The sequence below is a fragment of the Triturus cristatus genome, chromosome 7 (genome assembly GCF_964204655.1).
Source record: "Triturus cristatus chromosome 7, aTriCri1.1, whole genome shotgun sequence".
Classification (NCBI taxonomy): domain Eukaryota; kingdom Metazoa; phylum Chordata; class Amphibia; order Caudata; family Salamandridae; genus Triturus; species Triturus cristatus.
In genome coordinates this window covers 1456227694-1456249065 of record NC_140590.1, presented here as the reverse complement: position 1 = coordinate 1456249065, position 21372 = coordinate 1456227694, and positions in this window count along the sequence as shown.

Sequence of the window (21372 nt, the reverse complement as noted above, 5' to 3'; positions counted from 1 at the left end):
TTGAAGTCCGGCGTCCACATAGAGAGGGGTCTTGGTTTCTGGGGGCGGTGTTGGGATTTCCTGCCGCTCGGCTCTTTGATCCTTTCAGGTTGGCCTGGGAGGGACTCCAGACACCCAGCATGCGGGGAGCCAGCTCCCTGGGGGTCCGGAGGGCGATCGAAACCCTCTGTTGAGAAGAGGTCAGGGGTGTGACAGAGACTACCCCTCCCTGTCTTGCTCGGGGGGGGTTCCCTCTCCCTTGGCCGGGCATGGCGCGTTTAGGGTCTAGGCTTCGCTGGGGCCCCGGGCCGGCCATCGGGACATCGGGATATGGTGGCCAGGGTCTTCGGTGGCTATGGGGTGGGAAGGACGGGCGGCTATAACCAGGGACCAGGGGTGGTGCATGGGTTGGGTCTGGGGGCTAGTGTTCAAGGAGGCCCACGCCACGAGGCCGGGTCCCACAGAAGGTTTAGGGACTGGCAAGTGGGTGCACTTGCCAGTCAGCATGACAGTACCAGACTGCACGCAGGTTCTGCAGTGGCAGACCTTAGACACACTTTACCAGGCCGCTTCTGTGGGTGGCACAACCAGTGCTGCAAGCCCACCAGCAGCATTTGTATTTACATGCCCTGGGACTCCTGGTGCACTTTACTGGGGTCCGATAGTAAACCAAATAGACCAATCATGGAATCCAACCAGCATATACATTTTACCTAGGGCGCACTTGCACTGTGGCACTGGTTGGCAGTGGCACAGTGCTCTGAGCGGCCAACACCATAAAAACACATGAGGCACAGCGACAAAAAGTTGAAGGTAGACTCACGCCAAGGTGCCAGGTCTAACAAACCAGCACAGACACTGGGCTGCCCTCCTGCTGCTGACCGAAACTCGCAGTGTAGGAGGCCCAACAATAGGCATCCTGTCACAGGGAGATGTAACCACCTTCCTGACAGAATTTAGTGTATTGGGGCTGGGTGGGTGCACTCCTAGAGTGCTTTGAAGTCCTGCACTGGGGGAGCAGTAGGCTCCTCTGTGCATATGCCAGCTCAAACCGGTTCAGGGGCTACCAGCCCCTGCTCTGGCGTGAAACTGGACAAAGGGAAGTGGGTGTAACCACCCACTCCCCTGACCTTCCCATAGGAGTGGTCATAGAGCTAGTCCCTCCCTTTCCTTTAGTATAAGATAGGGAAACCTTGCCATTGCAAACTAGATATCCCTGGACGATGCTCTGAAAGAAGAATCCTGGACCTTTGACGTTCCACTATCTTTGGAAGACTGAAGAATCTCCCTTGGAGTCAAGGAGTGACTCCCATGCTTGGCAGGCACCAACACTTTGCATCATCGGTCGCAAACTTTCCCGCTCCCGCCGGAGTCCGAAGTCCCTGCAGCCCCGGAAGTGGATTTCCTGACTTCTTGACGGCCATTGTGAGTCCCCAACAAACTTGAGGCGAGTGGACCCCACGAGTGACGAGGAACAGCAATACCCGGGTACCGTGCACTATTGTCGAGTGCAACCCCTTCATGACGTTCTACGAACTTGTGCATTGGATTTCCACTGAGAATCAGTGGCCTACCTCGTCCCGAGTGACCGTGGGCTCCTGTGAAGTGAATCCTCCCGAGGCGTCTTTGCGATCCCTTGCCGGTTGGCTTGTGGGTCCCCTGAAGACTTTTTCATCAAACTAAAGGGCTCCACTGGTTGCTCCAGGCCTGCCCTGACTTACCCTTGCTGGGTGAGTCCCTCAGACCTTGCTGGTCTGCACCGCTGACTTTCTTCATATTCCATGAGACTTGCTGTTGCCAAGGCTTGTTGGCTCCAATCCGGTTGCCGACACCTCAGTAAGCTGTAGACTTCGTGGGACACTCCGAATCCAGCTCCTGGTCATCGTCGATGCCTCCTGGACCTCGTGGCTGAAGAGTCAAGACACCCATGATCACCTGAAAACAGCCGATTTCTGTGGGCATCCAGCTTCCTGGCCCCGGGTCCCTGGCAAGTGACTTTGAACACTGTCTCCACTGCTTTCAGCTCTTCTTTCTTCAGAATCCAGCCTTGGATTCCACCGGACACTTCTCCTGTCTTCTTAATCAGCAAGTCTTCTTTGGCTCCCATTGAAAACGACGCCGCGACTCGACACCAAAAGACACCTATGCACCCGGCTTTCCTGGGTTAGGTATCTCGAGTACTCCGGTGCTCCTGTGTGTGTTGGCCCTAGAACTACTTACCCTGTAAGTGACTTGCTTGTATACTCTCCCGAAGTATCCTAAAACTTTTAAATTCCAACCGCAACTTGCTCCATTGAAGTCTATTGGGAACCGCGGCTGTGTTCTCACACTGCATGCGTCTCCCGTGGGTCCTTTACTTACCTGCCTTGGGTAGATTAGTGCGGCACCAGCGCTTCTGAAGACCTTAGGCCTTCTCCCTTCTCAAGTCGTTCTTCTTATACCTCTTTTTTAGCATATGTTCTGGTACGCCCCTAGGGCCACAGCCATATAAGTGCTTAATTTGTTGTGAAACATTGATTTGTGCATATGTTCCTGACTTCTAATCTCATAAAGAGATTAGTAGAGTGTGTCTAGAAATGAATACATATATATTGTATATATATATACACCTGTGTGCTGTCCTTTCATTTGGTAATTCAAGAGATTATAAGGTAAAACAAGCTGCTTTACATTCCTCAGAGACTTAGCCTGAAGGCTGCTCTCCACAGCTACCACTAGGATAGCTTTCTTAAAAAGGTTGTCTTAAACCTATCTACCATAAGAGTCGAATTGGACTGGTGCAAGGTGGCCACTTTAACTAGTGACCAGCATATGCCAGGCCAACTTCTCACAGGTGAGTCCCTCAGACCTTGCTGGTCTGCACCGAAGCATTTCTTCTCTTTCTGTGTGGGTTGCTGTTGCCAAGGCTTGTTGTGTCCAATCCGGGCACCGACGCTGCAGCACTTGACATCCTTTGTGGGACAGCTCAAATCCAGCTCTTGGTAGTCCTCGACGCCTCCTGGTCCTCATGACTGAAGAGTCAAGCTTCACCTCTTTCACCTGAAATCACCCGACATCGGTGGGCATCTGCTCATCGCCTTCCTGGTCACTGGCAAGTGACCCAGACTCTGTCCCCTCTACTTTCAGGTTCTTCTCATCTGCGATCCAGGCTTGAATCTCTTCGGACACTTTGCATCTTCACGGCAGCAGCACTTCTTCGCCAGCTCCCATTGAAATCGACGACGCGACGCGACACCAAAAAACACCTATGCACCCGGCTTCCCTGGGTGAGGTAACACGAGTACTTTGGTGCTGCCGTGGGTGCTAGCCCTAGAACTTCCTAAATCCAAAAGGGTTTGGTCCTGACTCATTTCTAAGTGTCCCTAATCTTTAAAAATCTAACCGCGACTTTCCCCATAGAAGCTAACGGGAGCTCGGGCTGTGTTCACACACTGCACACAGTGTCACTACCTTTCGTGGTTCCTTGGAGTCCCAGCGATTCTACAGGCTCTAGGCCTTGTGTCTAGTTAAGTCGTGGTTCTTATACCACTATTTTAGTATATGGTTTGGCTCGCCCCTAGGGCCTGACGTGTACTTGTGCTATTTTACTGTGATTATTGAAGTGTAACTTATGTGTTTTGACCTCTAGTCTCATAAAGAGACTAGGAGGGTGTGTTTAGTAATAAATACTTATATTTTATATATATACCTGGTGTGGATATCTTTCATTTAGTGACTCAAGAGATTATAGATTGGTAAAACAAGCTGCTTTACATTCCTTCAAGACTTAGCCTGAAGGCTGCTCTCCATAGCTACCACTAGGATAGCTTTCAATAAAGGTGGTCTTTAACCTATAAGCAACAAGGGGTTGTTTGGACTGATACAGGGTGCCCACTAGAACTAGTGGTCAGCATATATCAGGCCAACTTCTCACAGAAGAGAGGTATAGAAAGAAGAGAGTGAGGTGCAGAAAGAAGGGAGTGAGTTGCAGAAAAAAGAGAGTGAGGTGCAGAAAGAAGGGAATGAGGTGCAGAAAGAAGGGAGTGAGTGAGTTGTAGAAAGAAGGGAGTGAGGTGCAGAAAGAGCGGAGTGAGGTGCAGAAGGAAGAGAGAGGTGCAGAAAGAAGGAATTGAGGTGCAGAAGGAAGGGAGTTAGGTTCAGAAAGAAGGGAGTGAGGTGCAGAAAGAAGGGAGTGAGGTGCAGAAGGATGTGACTGAGGTGCAGAGAGAAGGGAGTGAGATGAAAGAAGAGTGAGGTGCAGAAAGCAAAGTGTGGTGCAAAAGTAAGTTAGGGAGGTGCAGAAAGAAGGGAGTGAGGTGCAGAAAGAAGGGAGTGAGGTGCTGAAGGGAGGGAGGTGCAGAAAGAAGGGAGTGAGGTGCTGAAGGGAGGGAGGTGCAGAAGGAAGGGAGTGAGGTGCAGAAGTAAGGGAGTGAGGTGCAGAAGGAAGGGAGTGAGGTGCAGAAAAAAGTGAGTGAGGCGCAGAAAAAAGTGAGTGAGGCGCAGAAAGAAGGGAGAGAGGTGCAGAAAGAAGAAAGTGAAGTATAGAAAGAAGCGAGTGAGGTGCAGAAAGAAGGGAGTGAGGTGCAGAAAAATGAGTGAGGTATAGAAAGCAGGGAGTGAGGTGTAGAAAGAAGGAAGTGAGGTGTAGAAAGAAGGGAGTGAGGTGCAGACGGAAGGGAGAGAGGAGCAGAAGGAAGGGCGTGAGGTACAAAAAGAAGGGAGTGAGGTGCAGAAAGAAGGGAGTGAGGTGGGGAAGGAAGTGAGTGATGTGCAGAAAGAGGCAAAAGAGGTGCAGAAAGAAGAGAGTAAGGTGCAGAAAGAAGAGTGAGGTGCAAAAAGAAGGGAGTGAGGTGCAGAAGGAAAAGAGTGATGTGTGGAAAGAAGGGAGTGAGGTACAGAAAGAAGGGTGTGAGGTGCAGAAAGAAAGGAGCAAGGTGCAGAAAGAAGCAAATGAGGTGAAGAAAGAAGGGCGAGAGGTGTAGAACAAATGGAATGAGGTGCAGAATGTAGGGAGTGAGGTGCAGAAGGAAGAGAGTGAATGAGGTGCAGAAGGGAGCGAGTGAGGCGCAGAAGGAAGAGAGTGAGGTGCAGAAGGAAGAGAGTGAGGTGCAGAAAGAAGGGAGTGAGGTGTAGAAAGAAGGGAGTGAGGTATAGAAAGAAGGGATTGAGGTACAGAAGGAAGGGAGTGAGGTGCATAAAGAAGAGTGAGGTCCCCATCCCAGTGTCTCGGCACCACAGATATTTTCAACACGTAGTGAGGTAGCGGAAGTGTGTGTTTGTATGTGGGCAGGGGGTTGGGTGGAGGGCAGACATCTCATATGTCAGACAAAGCTAAAGGAAAGCAGAGGGACTCTGAAAATATATCCTCCTCACTCTGTTGAAAATAAATTAAACAATGCACTCACCAGCTGCACTGCACGGTAGGGACTGCATGCGAGTGGCTGCTCGCTGCCGCAGTAATACTCCATGGGAGTGAACTTTTCAGAAAAGGTGGGACATGCACCCACCATTAACCATTTACAGGCTCCGATTTTAATATGACACACAGCACTCAATGCAAAATGTGGGAGGAGTCGGACTCCACAAAGTAGAGACAACAGATCGCCTAACAGTGCTAGCATTGTATAGGCTCGACCTTCAAAGGAAGCATGAGGCTTGCTAGGCCCAGACAGCTATAATAGTTAAACTAGAGGAGCCCAACCCAGGAATCCTTTGCTCGGATGGCACAACAAGGGAGGTTTTTTGAAGCAAAGGGGTACACATCTGAATTAGAAGGGATCAATTAATGATAACATATGAATATATTTAAATGAGTGGCTGGCACCTGATTGGAGTAAAAAAAAATCACAACTCAAAAACACATTAAAACATTCCTTCATGGCTCATGCACATGGAAAATGGATCAATTTTGTGTGGCCCTCGCTCACTGAGTAACATCAATGGGCAGACTAGCTATAAGCCAATGACTGCCTACAATCTGTTTACCCCTTCAGACTGTCTGCGGAAAATCCCTGGACAATAGCCTAATACAAAACTTTCATATGTAATAATATTACCCACTTGTTCCACTGATGGAAGAATATCGCACCAACCCACAAAGGCAGCATTAGGAGGGATTTTACCAACACATACTAACAGAATAATTTTAAACAGCACCTCCCCATTTTCAATAGTAAATATTTCTAAATCTAAAGACAGGCTTAAAATGCATATTTAGACAGATAACATTACAGGTGGTGTAAATGTTTAGCTTGAAGACTAACTACCTTTTAAGGTTTTTAAATTTATTCTCAAGTACTATCCCCATCGGTTTGTAATGCTCACAAATCCACCACTGACCGTGGTGAGCCCTTGCTCCATTCTAACCAGCTTCAGACTGGCGATGTAACGTCCGATGTACTCCACAGTCACTGAATCTTCTACTGTCAGTCTGTGACTCTGGCACCCAACACAAGCTTGGTTTATCACTATTCTGGCATCAGCGGTGAGTCGTGAAACAGAAACATAACCATAAGTGACACAAATATACACGTTCAAACAACCACGTACTGAGAATTTCTACTTGCCTTTCCCTATACCTAGGAAGCTCTAGAGACAACGTTGCTAGACCTTGCAGGAGAGTAGGATCTCTGCTTCACATTTTTACCCCCACTTTTTGCTGGTGTTTCATTGTTTTTCGACTTTAGTCTGGCTGGGACCTTGCTATTCAGGGCCCCAGCCTAGCTGCTTCCTCTCTAAAATGATTCCATGTACTTTGGGTACATTACAGATTGGATGTGAGGTGCCCTTATAAGCCCCTAGTATATGGTATACTATGTACCCAGGGCATGGGTACCCCAGAGACCTACCATGGTCTGAAGCATGTATTATGCCACCCCTGGGAAGCCACCCAAAATGACACCACAGGTTTGCTACTGCAGCCTGAGTAAGGTAGTGCATGCACCCCTTACTGTGATATAGATTACCTATATCACCATTTATATATACACACATATAAACCTATAAGTCACTCCTATGGCAGGCCTTATCAATCCTGAAGGCAGAGTGCTTGGTTCTTATGTGAGAGGGTGCCCCTGCATGAGCAGAGCCCCTCTGCAGCGTTCTGAGACCCCTCTCTAATGCTGTTTGTAGTGCAGCCTAACCATATCCTCTTAAGTGCATTATAACCAAATGGTAAATGCTAACTTTAGACTGGCTGCACGGAAACATGTTGTGTTTGGTGTCAAACACCCTGGAATCATACCCCCACACCAGTAACTGGTGTGGAAGTATGATCCCACCCTTCTAGAGGGAGAGACATGGCAGCACTGGTATACCCGGTAGAAACTTAAAAGAGCCCTGGCATCACAAAATGGATGCTGTAGCCACAGACACAAGTCTGGCCTCCTACTGCTGATCTAAACTCCGGCAGGGGAGGCCTGGACAATAGGTTTCCTGTCACAGGGAGATGTAACCACCTCCGAGACAGGATTATGTGTATTGGGGCTGGGTGGGAGCACTCTCTGAGTGCTTTGAAGTCCTGCACTGGGGGCACATTTGGTGTCCCTGTGCATAGTCCAGCTCAGACTGGTTCAGGGGCTTCCAGCCCCTGCTCTGGCACAAACCTGGACAAAGGAAATGGGTGTAGCCACCCCTCTTTCCAAACCCTCCCATAGGTGTGTCTCCAGAGCTAGTCCAACCCCTTCCTTAGGTATAAGTGAGGAACCTCTGTAACCAGAACTTTAGATTATCCTGGACGAAACTCTGAAGCCAAATCCTGGACCTTCGACACTCTGCTAAAGACCAGAGGACTGAAGAAATCTCCCTTGGCGTCAAGGAGTGACTCCCCTGCTTGGCAAGCACCAATGAAGCAATTTGACGGTCTGCATTTCTGAAGCTCCCGTCGGACTCTGAAGTATTTGCAGCCCTGGAAGAGAATTTCCAAACATTTCAGAGGCCGACCCGAGTCCCCAGCAAAGCTGAGACCCGCAGCCCTCATGAGTAGCGTGGAACCGGAACTCCTGTTCACCATGCACTTTTGCAAGTGCATTGACTTCTCGTCGTTTCCTGAAGTCGTGCTTGGGCTGACTTGTAGCCCTCACCTAGAGCACTGAATCCACAGAAGATTGTCGGCCTGGTCATTCCGAGTGACCCGTGGGCTGCCATTTTGTGTTTTGTCTTGAGTTCCCTTCGGGATCCCTGGTCCGTTGACTGGTGGGTCCCTGAGGGGGTAACTTTGAATTTCCTTGGGCTTCCCTGGTTGCTTTAGATGTGCCCCAACTCACTACCAAGTGGTGAGTCCCACAGATCTTGCTGGTCTGCACCGAAGCATCTTTCTCGTTTCTGCGGGGGTCGCTGTTGCCAAGGCTTGTTGTGTCCAATCCAGGCACCGACGCTGCAGCACGACATCCTTTGTGGGACAGCTCGAATCCAGCTCCTGGTTGTCCTCAATGCCTCCTGGTCCTCGTGGCTGAAGAGTCAAGCTTCACATCTTTCACCTGAAATCACCCGACATCGGTGGGCATCTGTCCATCGCCTTCCTGGTCACTAGCTAGTGACCCAGAGTCTGTCCCCTCTGCTTTCAGGTTCTTCTCATCTTCGATCCAGGCGTGGATTTCTTCGGACACTTCGCATCTTCACAGCAGCAGCACTTCTTCGCCTGCTGCCATTGAAATCGACGAAGCGACCCGACACCAAAAGACACCTATGCACCCGGCTTCCCTGGGTGAGGTAACAGAAGTACTCCGGTGCTCCCGTGGGTGTTAGTCCTAGAACTTCCTAAGTCCAAAAGGGTTTGGTCCTGACTCATTTCTAAGTGTCACTAATCTTTAAAAATCTAACCGCGACTTTCCTCATAGAAGCTAACGGAGCTGGCGGCTGTGTTCACACACTGCACACGGCCCCCGTGGGTCCCCTGTGTCACTACCTTGGGTGGTTCCTTGGGGTCCCTGTGATTCTACAGGCTCTAGGCCTTGTGTGGTTCTTATACCACTATTTTAGTATATGGTTTGGCTCGCCCCTAGGACCTGACGTGTATTTGTGCTATTTTACTGTGATTATTGAAGTGTAACTTATGTGTTTTGACCTCCAGTCTCATAAAGAGACTAGGAGGGTGTGTTTAGTAATAAATACATATATTTTATACATATACCTGGTGTGGATATCTTTCATTTAGTAACTCAAGAGATTATAGACTGGTAAAACAAGCTGCTTTACATTCCTTCAAGACTTAGCCTGAAGGCTGCTCTCCATAGCTACCACTAGAATAGCTTTCAATAAAGGTTGTCTTTAACCTATAACCAATAAGGGGTTGTTTGGACTGATACAAGGTGCCCACTATAACTAGTGGACAGCATACATCAGGTCAACTTCTCACAGACCTTACCAATGTCTACTTGTCAAAAATGTCCTAAACCAACATGCCCACCATTGTAACTTGCATAACAGAACTCCTGATGGGGAGAAGGGTGGGTCACCCCCGCCGTGAGGTTGGAGCACTAGAGCAATATGGACACCAAGAAAGTATCTCACAAGACAATATTATGGAATTCTTAACAATGAAGATCAAAGCAATAAGTCAATTGATCTACCCAAATGATAATTAATCATATATTTTTTCCCAAGACAAATCACATATCGACATCGTATATACTCTGACATCACATGTCACAAGAATACATAACTTGTTTCAAATAAAAATATTGTAGGCTGTCACCAATGTGAGCATAATCATGCAACATCAAAGAAATGTCACTCAATTAATACGTTTTTTACAGGCTATACATAATGAATTTCTCAGTTCATGGGCTAACACTGGTTTGTGGTCTATTTAGATGTCCTTTCATAGTTCATACAATGTTCAAAGAAACCAGGGGCATACCAGCACTGCCAGACAAAGGGAACCATATATGGTAAGCCTTTCCAAGGGGCTTAATTGTAGGTCCTCCTTTTACCCCCTTTGAAAAGTGTTTATGCCTTTCAACCCCATTAAGAATTGTAGGGACGCCTGAGGACAGGGGGGAACTGGTGTGGCCTATCTGAAAAGAAGTAAAGGGGAAAACCAATCAGTAACCACTGCTAGGTTGAAAGAGGGTGACCACTCGTGTAAGAAATTAAAAAAGGGGATCTAATAATTTTTGTTTGCTTAAGATGTAGACATTTTGCTGGATTAGGTAAATTAAATGGTTAGGCGTTCTATGCACCACCCAACCTTGAGACCTCTAAACCCCTTACTACTTCTCTGCACCATCATTCCCTGACCCTAAAGACTCTTGACTGCACCTATACACTACACATCACTAAACCCTATTCTACCCATCCCTAAACCACCTTCCCCTTATAACAAATGTGTTGTAATTGTAATGCGTTTTAACAGACATCACCGTATTGGTAAATACATTGTTAAAACTTTGCTGTAATTATAATGCATTTTGCTGGATGAGTTGTAGTGGTATAATACCATTTAGTTACGCTCTGCTCTTTGCTGTGGTTACTTATTAGTATAAATATTGTCAACGTATAAGAACAGCCTTTGGTGTACGATTTCTGGATTGCAAATCTAATCAAATCAAATCAAAATCAAAAATAACTTTATTCGATTGTTAAAAACAACCATAAAAGCATACATTAAAAAATCATTGCGTTTTAAATAAATCACAACAGTTCATTTAGCGATAACTCAATGGCTTAAACACCAGAATTATTAATACAAATCATTCAAGGACTTAATAAAGTGCATTATATTATACTTTTGCTTTTGCAAATCACTTTTTTAAAAAAACAATGTAATTGTGGCAACACAAAAATGATTATCCAAATGTAGGATATCTAACATAGCCAAACGACATTGCCGATGACCCACCTCTCTCAAAAATGGCAGTAAAACTGTGTGCCTAATATAACTGTCAAATTTACAAAATAAAACAACATGGATAGTACTTTGAGGGGAAACATCATCACAAGGACAGGGCAATAATTTGTGCGTCCAATCATTTGTTATAGGAAAACTAACCAATCTGTGGAAGATTCCAAATCTGAAACGTGATAGTAGGAATCTATCATAGTTACCAGGGACATACAGCAAATAGGGTTGAATATTAAAAGTTGTTAAAATTAATTGGTGTTGCAGGACAGTAGGTTTTAGGATTTCCACAGAAATTCTCGCGGAATCCAAAAAAGCAAGGCCCTCCTTCTTCAAATCCTTACGCGATATGGCTGAGATAGTAAGAGGATTTAAAAAATAATCCAGCTTTCCCATGTCAGCTAAAAATTTACGTACATATCTCAGCCATGGTATCCTCATCGCTCCTTCCAATTCCAAGATATCTATCAATATATCTCTATTAAACTTGGTTTCATCTTTAGTCCACATCCTGTGCCATAGTAGCACTGGTTCAAGTTTAATAAGATCAGATATAAAAGGAAGACCCAATTCTGCATGACAATTATAGTTAGAGGAACTCTTGGGTACGGCGAGGATAAATTTCAAGAAGGAGTTTTCAACTGCCTGAATGGGAGCAGAGTCAGCAAAGCCCAAAACCCCACTACCGTACATTGCACCAGACATGCATTTAGCTTTGTAAATCTTATGAATTCTACCGGCGGTCTGGTACTTAGTTTCATGGAGAAGGGTTTAAGGGCGGCAGTCGAGCGAACCAATGCAAGGTTTTCGCTGCCACTGCCGGGCCCAAAAGTCATTCTGGTTGAACAAGATACCCAAATAAGAAAATTGTTTAGTGGAATCATGCTTCTGTCCTGCTATAAAAATGGCCTTTTTAATTTTGGGATTTTGACCACAGCGCATGATGAAAGTTTTCGAAATGTTCTCTCTAAGGCCCAACTCGTTCATAAAGAGGGCAAAACTATCCACCATGCGCTGTAATCCCACTTGAGTACGGGACATTAGCACAGCATCGTCCGCGTACATCAACGCTGGGATTGGACAACCAGCAGCGTATGGGGGTCAAATTTACTATTGCACAGGGCTTGCTCCAAACCATTTATATACAAATTAAAAAGGAATGGGGCGAGGACACAGCCCTGCCTGACACCACTCCTGATTGGGATTTTGCCCGTGCATTGCCCCCTTAGACCATAGCGAACGCGAGCTGAAGCGTCACTATAAAATCGTTTAAGAAAATAAATAATATTGGATTCAACCCCAAGTTGTCCCAGCACAATCCATAAAGTGGAATGGTCAACACAATCAAATGCGGCCGAGAGGTCAACAAAGGCCAGGAACAAACTCCCTTTCCTGGCCCTCGTGTACTTCCCGGTCAGCATTGAAAGATTTAAGCTCTGTTCCACTGTACCTAAGCCGGAGCGGAAACCATATTGTAGGTCAGATAAAAGAGAATTATCCTCAGCCCAAAGCAAAAGGCGGTCCAAAATTATTCGATCCACTATTTTAGTAAAGGAATCTAAAAGGGAAATGGGTCTGTAACAACCCGGGTCATGTCTATCCCCTTTTTTATACATGGGCACAATTATGGACTCCACCCAAGTGGGCAATAATTCTATAATACAACTAGCGTTAAGCACCTGGACCAGAAGGGGACCCCACAAAGGAACATTTGCCTTAAAAATATCTATAGGGACACCGTCCGGACCTGGTGTCTTCCCGCCCTGACTCACACGTAAGGCTAGTTCAACCTCTTCCAGGGTGAACATTAAGTTTCTTGACATGGGATGAGCAGAGGGATTCAAAAGAGGGCTAGACTTTCCTAGACCTTCGTATACTTTAGTAAAATGATTAATCCAATCTGTTTCAGCAATTGCTATCTCTAGAGTTGGGCCAGTAGCATCGCTAAGGAAAGGAGTTCTAATGATCTTCCAGAAGCCCGCACTATCCTTCCTTACCGCAGCGTCGTGCAATGCTTCCCAAGATTCTATTTTTAGCTCGTTCTTTCTATCTTTTAGGGCGAGTTTATACTCAATCCTGAGTCTTCTCACTTCCTTTGCACACCTAGGTGTTTTATGCAGTTCTTTCTTTAAGAGAGAATAAGCTCTTGTGCACCTAAAATTAAACCAGCCTCCATTTTGTTTGTTTTTAGTTTTACATTGCCTAATAAGGGAGGACCTGATTTCATTACAAATAGATAGGAAGGATGCAAGAATCTCTTCAGATGTAGACTCCTCCCTCAAACAAGTCACTACCTCAGACATACTTTTAGCAAGTACTGCTTTAAGTGTTTCTACTTGATCCACCTTATCCCATCTTAGCGTGTAGCCATTCATACTACCAATGCTTAAATTTTCGCGCAATCTGTCCGCATCTATGTTATCTTTTGGGACAGAATTCCTTGGAATCAGAATGGTTACACAAAGAGGAAAGTGGTAACTTAACGCAACATCTGAGACCTTGAAAGAATATATGCTACCAGCGTGCTTAATAGTTACTAGAGCAAAATCAATTGTGGAAGTACAACCCCTCCCAATAAATGTAGGAGGTAAGATGAAAGGGGTTGCACAAACTTCATTTGAAAAACCCAAGTCAAGTTTGCCTATTAGTTCGTTAAATTGTTCACCCAAAAGGGAATGATTAAAATGTGACTGGCACAAGCCATCTTCCTGAGTGATTCCGCACCTATTGTCTCCCCTCATTGTGCACAAAGTACAATTAAAATCATCAAGGACAAGGGTCATCATATTATAACCACAAATTTTACCTTGTAGAAAGAATGCATTAGCCAACTTTTTAAAAACATTAAGTACATGACCAGGGGGAATCTTATTATACAAATTAATCAGGGCAGTCGGAGTGTCTGAGTCCAAAACGAGTAACAAAAATTGGAAATAAGCATCTTTGACAGGCTCCGTTACCTTTAAGATGTTCAACTTATTTGAAAAATAAATCATCAGTCCACCCTTAGCTCTAAGTCCAGCCGGAACTGCCAAGCTAGGTCCTCCCTGGACTGGAAACAAGCATCCTAGGACCAGTTTCGGAGTTTCACCCCTATTCAGCCCGGAACTACTCCATGTTTCTTGCAGACAGATCAAATCGTAAGTCTGAATAAAGGCCTGCCACAATGGGTTACCAATCTTAGATTTGATACCAGCAATGTTCCAAGAACAAACATTACATAAAGGAGGACCCAAAGGGGGGCCCCCCCTATGATACCCTCAGACGTTGAAAAACTAAGATCTAACCCCTTGCCTTCCTTGCTGTTTTTCCTTAAAGTAATAACAGGCATAAGATCCATGACTAACTCTGGGGAGTTATGAAGGGAATAGAGTTGTGGTCAATTATTTGTGTCCAAACCGCTAAGGGTATCAAAGGGATTAAACGTCGGGATGCCATATCTCCCTCCCATGGACCCCCCCTGACTTAAAGTTTGGCAATGGGGACCTGAAAACCTATCCAGGCGTTGGGGAGAGTAGAAAAAGAGGAGGGGGAGAATGTTAACAAAATCAGAACTAACTGACCCAGTACAACCCCTCTCAATTATATTCCCAACCAATGGTGGTGACTGAAATGTTAAAATTACACAATCACCACTCAGAGATTTAGTCGGCGAGCCTAGCCAACTAACTCTTCTAACCATCTTGAACTCAGGAAACAAGGAACTATTAGGTCCAAGCTTGGTAGAAAGGAAATGAAGGGCTTTATTCCTGAGAGTCGACCAGTGTTCGTAAACATTGGGGGGGAAGAGGAGGAACATTTGCTAACACCACTGTATATGGAATAGCCTCAGGGGGCAAATTAAGAATTGGTAAAATTGATAGCGAATGAGCCTCCCTGGTATCTTCAACTCTTCTCATAGCAGTCTTAGAGTTGTTAGTTAGCACTTGAGGGGGACCGGATATACCTGCTACGCTAGGTTCTAAACCCCACGTTTATTAAACTCCAAATGTCCCAATTCCACATTGGTTTTAGATTGAACATGTTTTTCTAAGGCCCCCGTTGTTTTTTTGGGATTGCTATTTGCTTCAGGCGGAGTCACTTGGGGTAAGATAAGGGGTAATTTAACCTGCGTAGACTGCACATTTCCGGAAAGCTGTTTCTCCATATTAATTACCCTGGATTCTATATTCGATACTTTAATACGAATAGGTTCTAGGAGAGTTGATATCAATGTCTCCATTTTCCCCCAAAAACATTCCCCAGCTACTGGTTCACCTGTACTAATCGAGGGAAAGGCAATCTCTGTCTGCCTGCTACCCTTATTACCTTTCGTTTCATTTATTATTGCAGTATATTTACGTTGCTTATGGGTAATCTTCCCTTTGGCAGTCAATACATTTGGTCCTTCCTTATTAATATGATTTTGTTTACGCTTTGCCTTCTGCCCTCTAGTTATTACGTGAGGACTGTGACTATCTAAACTAACAATTGATGCCGAAACCAAAGGCGAACTTAAACATGAGTCAGACCCTCCTTTCTCTATTGAATCCTTAGGCAAGGGTGTGATCACAGAGGATACATTTGCTGGAGGAATTGTTGGTGTTAAAGATAACCTGGTAGTAATAGGCATAGAGGGAGATGACAAGTTAGGCAAGATAGAAACAAGGTCCTGGGCAGAATGTGTCGATCGAACACCAGGGAGGCCAGCAAAAGAAGGCACTAATATCGAATCCTGGGAGTTTATTGTAAGCATCGAAACATTTGTAGCAGGCAAAGGAGGAAGTGTGCCAACTGGAAGAGAGAGTCGCCTTTCTGTGCTTTCAATAGCAGAAGCAACTACCCCAATAGTTTGGTGCAGCATTCGATCAATCGCTGTCAAGCTAGGGAGGGGAGTATTAGGAACTACTTTTTGCTTAGTAGCAGGACAGAGTTGGGAGAAAGTATTCTTCCCCATTATTTACCACAACAAGAGATCAGGGTCCAAGTTAATAACAATACAATTAATACGATAAATTTTAAAACAATGTCTTATAAAATAAAAAATAAACTACAATTTACCTTAGTAATAAAAACTAGTAACGTGATTTACATATAGCACTTAAAAAGTCACTAGAGTCATTACTTCAAGAGTCGCTGAAACCAAGAGGCATGGCCTAGCCTAGCCTCTACTTCGAGTTCCGGTAATTCCAGGGGGCTCTGATTACGGGCCGGACCCGCCCAACTCGGGGATGAAGCGGCTGGGTAACGGTCCAGTAACAGTCCGGCGACTCGCGGTGTGACTCACTGCCCCTGCCCGATTCCGCTCTTCTCTGAGGGAGAGGTTTTCATTCACTGGAGGTTGGAGGGAGTAATCTTCTCCGAGGGAGAGTGATAACGCATATCACGCTAAGCAGGTGCTACGCTCTCCTGAGTCAACCTCACTGATGCCACTTTCTCCCCCCTCCACTGTCGCGAGGGTACACAGGGTACAACAGCTCACCTGCTCTCCGCCTGTGGCAATAGGGCTTGGCGGGCTCGCAACACACCAGCACGTAGCCGTAGGGCGGCGGTGGTAGTGATGCGGTAGTCGCAGCTCTTCCTTAAGGCCCGTGCAAACCTCACAGCCCACTTCTTAGCCTCTCAGCCTCGTAGCGGCAAGGCAATCGCAAGGCAACCGCAGCCGTAGCACCGCAGCTCCGTTCACACAATCCCCTGTACTGAGCTCACTGCCCGGGTCCGCTTGGGTCTGATGGTTTTTGCAGCACGTCTCCCTGCTGTGCTTCAGGCCGTTTTAGCAGGCAAATCACCCCGAAGCTCCATTCCTGTCCTTCCTCAAGATGCAACGGTACAAGGACACAAAGGTGCAAGATGCAAAGATGCAGGGGGCACCGCCCAGGAACTGAGAGGCTGAAAGTCACTGGGTGCTCCTTACTAGCTCCCTGCCGTGAGCACCAGCAAAACCAACCATCTACCCACTGTATACAACTGTATACAAAGCCAAGATCCTGTTACTCCTTGCTCCTTACTCCTGCTCCTGCTCCTGTGCTGTTGATGTGGTACTAGTGGCTCTGGGCGGCTGGACAGTAGGACAACAGGGCGGCAGGTGAAGGACTGGCAAGCTGGCTGACCGGCCAGCTGTGTGTAAACTGTGTGGGCTGTCAGAAATCATCAGATCCAGGACCAGCTGTCTGTTGCAGATTGCAGGAATAGCGGGAAGCTGAAAGCCCCAGAGCCGCGAGGCCACAAATGCAAATGCAGCTGCAGCTTCCCGCCAGTGCTCGGTCTTCGGCGCTAGCAACTCGGTGTCCCCACAAAATGGCTGAGAGGTCAGGGAACAGAGGTTGCTGTTTCTGGTCGGTCCTCTTTGTCCGGATTACTGCTCTCAGATTCCCGGGCCTCAGGAGCCTGCGGGAACCACGGCGGCCACAGCCTGACAGCCTCTCTGCAAAGCTCTCCCTCTCGCACTCGGCGTGTCAGCGAGAAACCCTGGACTGGAATTCTCCCGTGACCTTCTACAGGATTCACCCTCCTTGCTGTCAAATCTAATCATGACTTGAGGGTATAATTGTTCCCCCCCAACTGTTCTTTAACCTTGTTTAAGTGAAGATCGTGTTTTGTAAGCATGTGTTATATGTGTTATACACAAAACTAATCACAAAGTCATTTTATGCATATTTTTTGTATAGAATATCTGTGGGTTTAAAAAAAAACATTACGTGTACATCCAACTTCCATGAAATAAAATCCTACCAGGTCAGGCCACGTACCAAACTCATTGTGTGCACTCATGCCGTAGTGTACAGCCTTTGGCTGGCCAAGAGGAGGCACGCCTTTTATTAATATTAAAAAAAGAGAGAGAGTGGGGGCAGGTTGGTGCATCAGCTTCAGTTTGGGTCTGTGAATCTACACATGTTCATGGCACATATTGCCCCCCTCACTCCCACAAACAAGTCAAGAGGTCGAACCTGGGTCAAAGAAGTTTTGCTGAGGGTCATGGACCTTGGAGCCGCACGGTGGTCTGCGAACCCCTGGATAAAAATGTACCTTTTTTTCTCATTTTGACCAAAGGGTGTCAGTGCATGCTAACCCTGCCCTGTTGTGGTGCTTTATATAATCCACATTTGTAAAGTGCGAACAATCACCCGTAAGGGTCTCTAGGCGCTGGGGGTCGTCGGGAAGATTAGGCAAACTATTGCTCTGAGTCACATGGTGCTGGGCAAATCTGCCGCCGGCGTCGGGGATCGAACCGTGATCCCCAGATTCCGGAGTCAGTCGCCCTGGCTGTGGCGCCACACCTCTTCCCTGCTTTCATTTTTATATTTCAGACCTTTAGGACTGATTCATGTAACGTGGCCACAACATATTTTTCTATGCTGTGGACAGAAAATCAACGGCCAACCCAAAATGGATAAGTGGAGAAAAAGCTCCTCCCTCCAATCATATTTTTATATTTTCGAAATTTAGCCCATGGGTGGTCCTTGAGGTGGGCTTAGTGGAACGTGCATGGACTAATTGTCCAGATATTTCTACGTTTTTAACCCTTTCAAGCTAATTTTTCATAAACTACCGAAAGATTTACACCAAACAAAACAAAAGCACTTCTTGGAGTAAAGTTCGGCTTTCACGTAAAATTTGGAGTAATTCTGTTAAGTAGGCTTTTCTGTATAAGACAGCAAACATTCTCAAGGAATTTAAAATGGGAAACACTTTATTTCCCCCACCATCTGTGTTTTTTGTCCTCTCCCCGCTTCTTCCACTATACACTGGATGTTTGGCCAGGGATGGAACTACAGAGGTTTGTGATTACATTCTCAACATGAGGAAATGAACCGTTACAATTTTCATAAGGTTAGAACTCAAAAGTCAGATTTGATGCGCTTGCTTAGCTCCAAGTCAACACTGGCATGGCAGCACAGAGCAGCAGTTTCCAAACCTTTGCCTCCAATAAAGTAACATGCCACAAACATAAGTCACTGAAGTTTTTAGCAGCGATTGAAGGAGTTTCCTCCAATAAACAGACAAAAAAAAAGGATATTCACAAACACATTTTGTCTTAACAAAAAGATATACGCTGCGTTGCTTTTCATCTTACAATACATTCAGCACAGGAAATAAAAAATATGTAGTAAAAGAGGGAGCCAAAAGTCTACGGGAGGTATGGTGGGGCAAAGACCAAATATTCAAGTCATTTCTACACAAATTGTTGTCTATTGTTACCTTTTATTATCTCACATTAACTCATTTAACAGTTTAATGATGTTCAGTTTCCCTTTTTGCAATGTACCTGGGCAAACGGTTGATTTTCAGCGCGGTATGTCAAGTGGCAGAGGAAGAGACAGCCTCTCTTCTTTCAACAGTCCTGGACCATGCTCAGGGGCTAATAAATGAGGGCCTGCCATTCAGTTTCAAAGCCAATACGATAGAGGGTTCCCAAGAGGGCCAATGGTACCCACACAGCCCAATATTCACTACACATAATCAACCTAACAATTTACTAGATCATGGGTCTCCAACCTTTTCAATCAATCAAGCGTTTGTTAAGCGCTACTACTCACCTGTGAGGGTCTCAAGGCGCTGGGGGAGGGGGTTTCGCAGGTTCCAGTCTATCAAGGAGGATTACCTTTTCTGTAATGAGAGCTACTTTTGATCAATGAAAATTGCTGTTACCTACTGAAAGCCATGTAAACCTAATGTCCATGGAGCCTGATACTATGATTTGAACAAAATACTGTGATTAGGGGTACTATGGGAGGTCTGCCATGTGCGTCAGTGAGCACATGGTCTGTAAGGATGAATAAACATGTGTGAATGAATGGTATATAGGTGTACGGGTAACTGAGAGCATGTGTCATATATACTTGTGTTACAGGACAAAACTTTCACCAAATGTGACACCACAAACACACCACCATGTTTTTTCTAAATGGGAGAAATTTAAAGTGCTGAAAAATGTTCTGCAGAAATGATCATAAGGAACATTTTTCTCCACTTTTAAATTCACCCATTTAAACAAAAGGCTGTATTTGCAGTTATAAATATGGCAGTGTGTCTTCCAGCCACTGGTGGAAGATGGCTACTGTGTGTAAATGTGACGCCTTGAAGTGGGAGAAAATTCAACTGAAGAGTTTACTTTATGTTTATATGCGTTATATTGAATTCATCATTTCATTAAAATTTTCTCCCACGTAAAAGAGAAGGATATTACTCCCAGGGGCCTGTAGTCATAGTGCCATATTTATAACCGGAAACTACAGTAATTTATTTACAAGTGGGGAATTTAAAGTGAAGAAACATGCTTCATAAAACATTAAAACTAAATTGGCTTAATTTAAAGTAGAGGAAAACATTTCATAGAAACATTTTTCTTCACTTTAAATTTCTCCCATTTAAAAGAAAATGTCTGTATTTCAGTTAAAAATATGACACTGTGCCTTCCAGCCATTGGGAGCAAGATGGCTGCTGTTTGTAAATGTGACACTTTGAAAAGGAAGAAAATTAAAAATGAAGAATTAAGTCAATTCTTCATTTTAATTTTCTCTCATTTAAAAGCATTCAGAAACATCATTTTGGTCTCATGCTCCAATATTAAATTGAGAAGGATTTTTATTTAAGAGTTAAATACCTAGTGCTTCAGTTCTGAAGCTATGTGACCCACATGGGCCATAAATCTGACTGAGCAATGCCCATTATCATGCTCTGCTATGTGCAACCTGATAATAGTGTAACTAAACATAGCCTTTTTCTTAACTTTGAAAGGAAAATGCAATACTTATTTATTGCAGTTCTTAGTTAAAAATGAACCCAATGCTGGAAGCTACTTTGAAGGTTCCAGCGAGCTACTTGTAGCTCGCGATTGACTGGTTGGAGATACTTGAACTAGATGATAAAAAATGTATCCCTACCACCAAAAAATGAATTTCAAACATTGCTTTAGACTAGGTAACCCATAATACTGAACTTCACACTAAGTATCCCAAGGGTCACTAGTGAACTATTTACCCTGTAGATCTCAAGAAGCAAACAAATGGTAAATACCTGCAAATGTCATGCAGACTCTGCTATCTGCAGCCTGATAATAAGGTAAGTAAACATAGCCTTCCCTTAACTTTAAATGGAAAATGGAACACTTATTTATTGCAGTTCTTAGTTAAAAATGAATTAATGGCTGGGAGCTACTTTGAAGGTTTCTGCGAGATACTGGTAGCTTACGATCGACCGGTTGGAGATACTTGAACTAGATGATCACAAACGTATCACTACCACCAAAAAATGAATTTCAAACATTGCTTTAGAGGTAACCCATAATACTGAACTTCACACTAAGTAGCCTAAGAGTCACTAGTGAACTTTTTATCCTGTAGAGCCCAAGAAGCAAACAAACGGTAACAGAATGCGAAAAAGAATCCCACCAAACAACACAGGGTGGAAATATTTCATGTTCTTCACAATACCTGCAAATGCCATGCACACGTTTTTATCCAGGACACATATCTTCCACACAGTCCTTTCATCCTGCAGTTTGGCAACAGACTTTTTCTTAACTCAGAGGACAACTATATCTTTTCCCCAAGCTCCAACCTTACGATGGAAAGGAAAATGTATTAAAATCACGA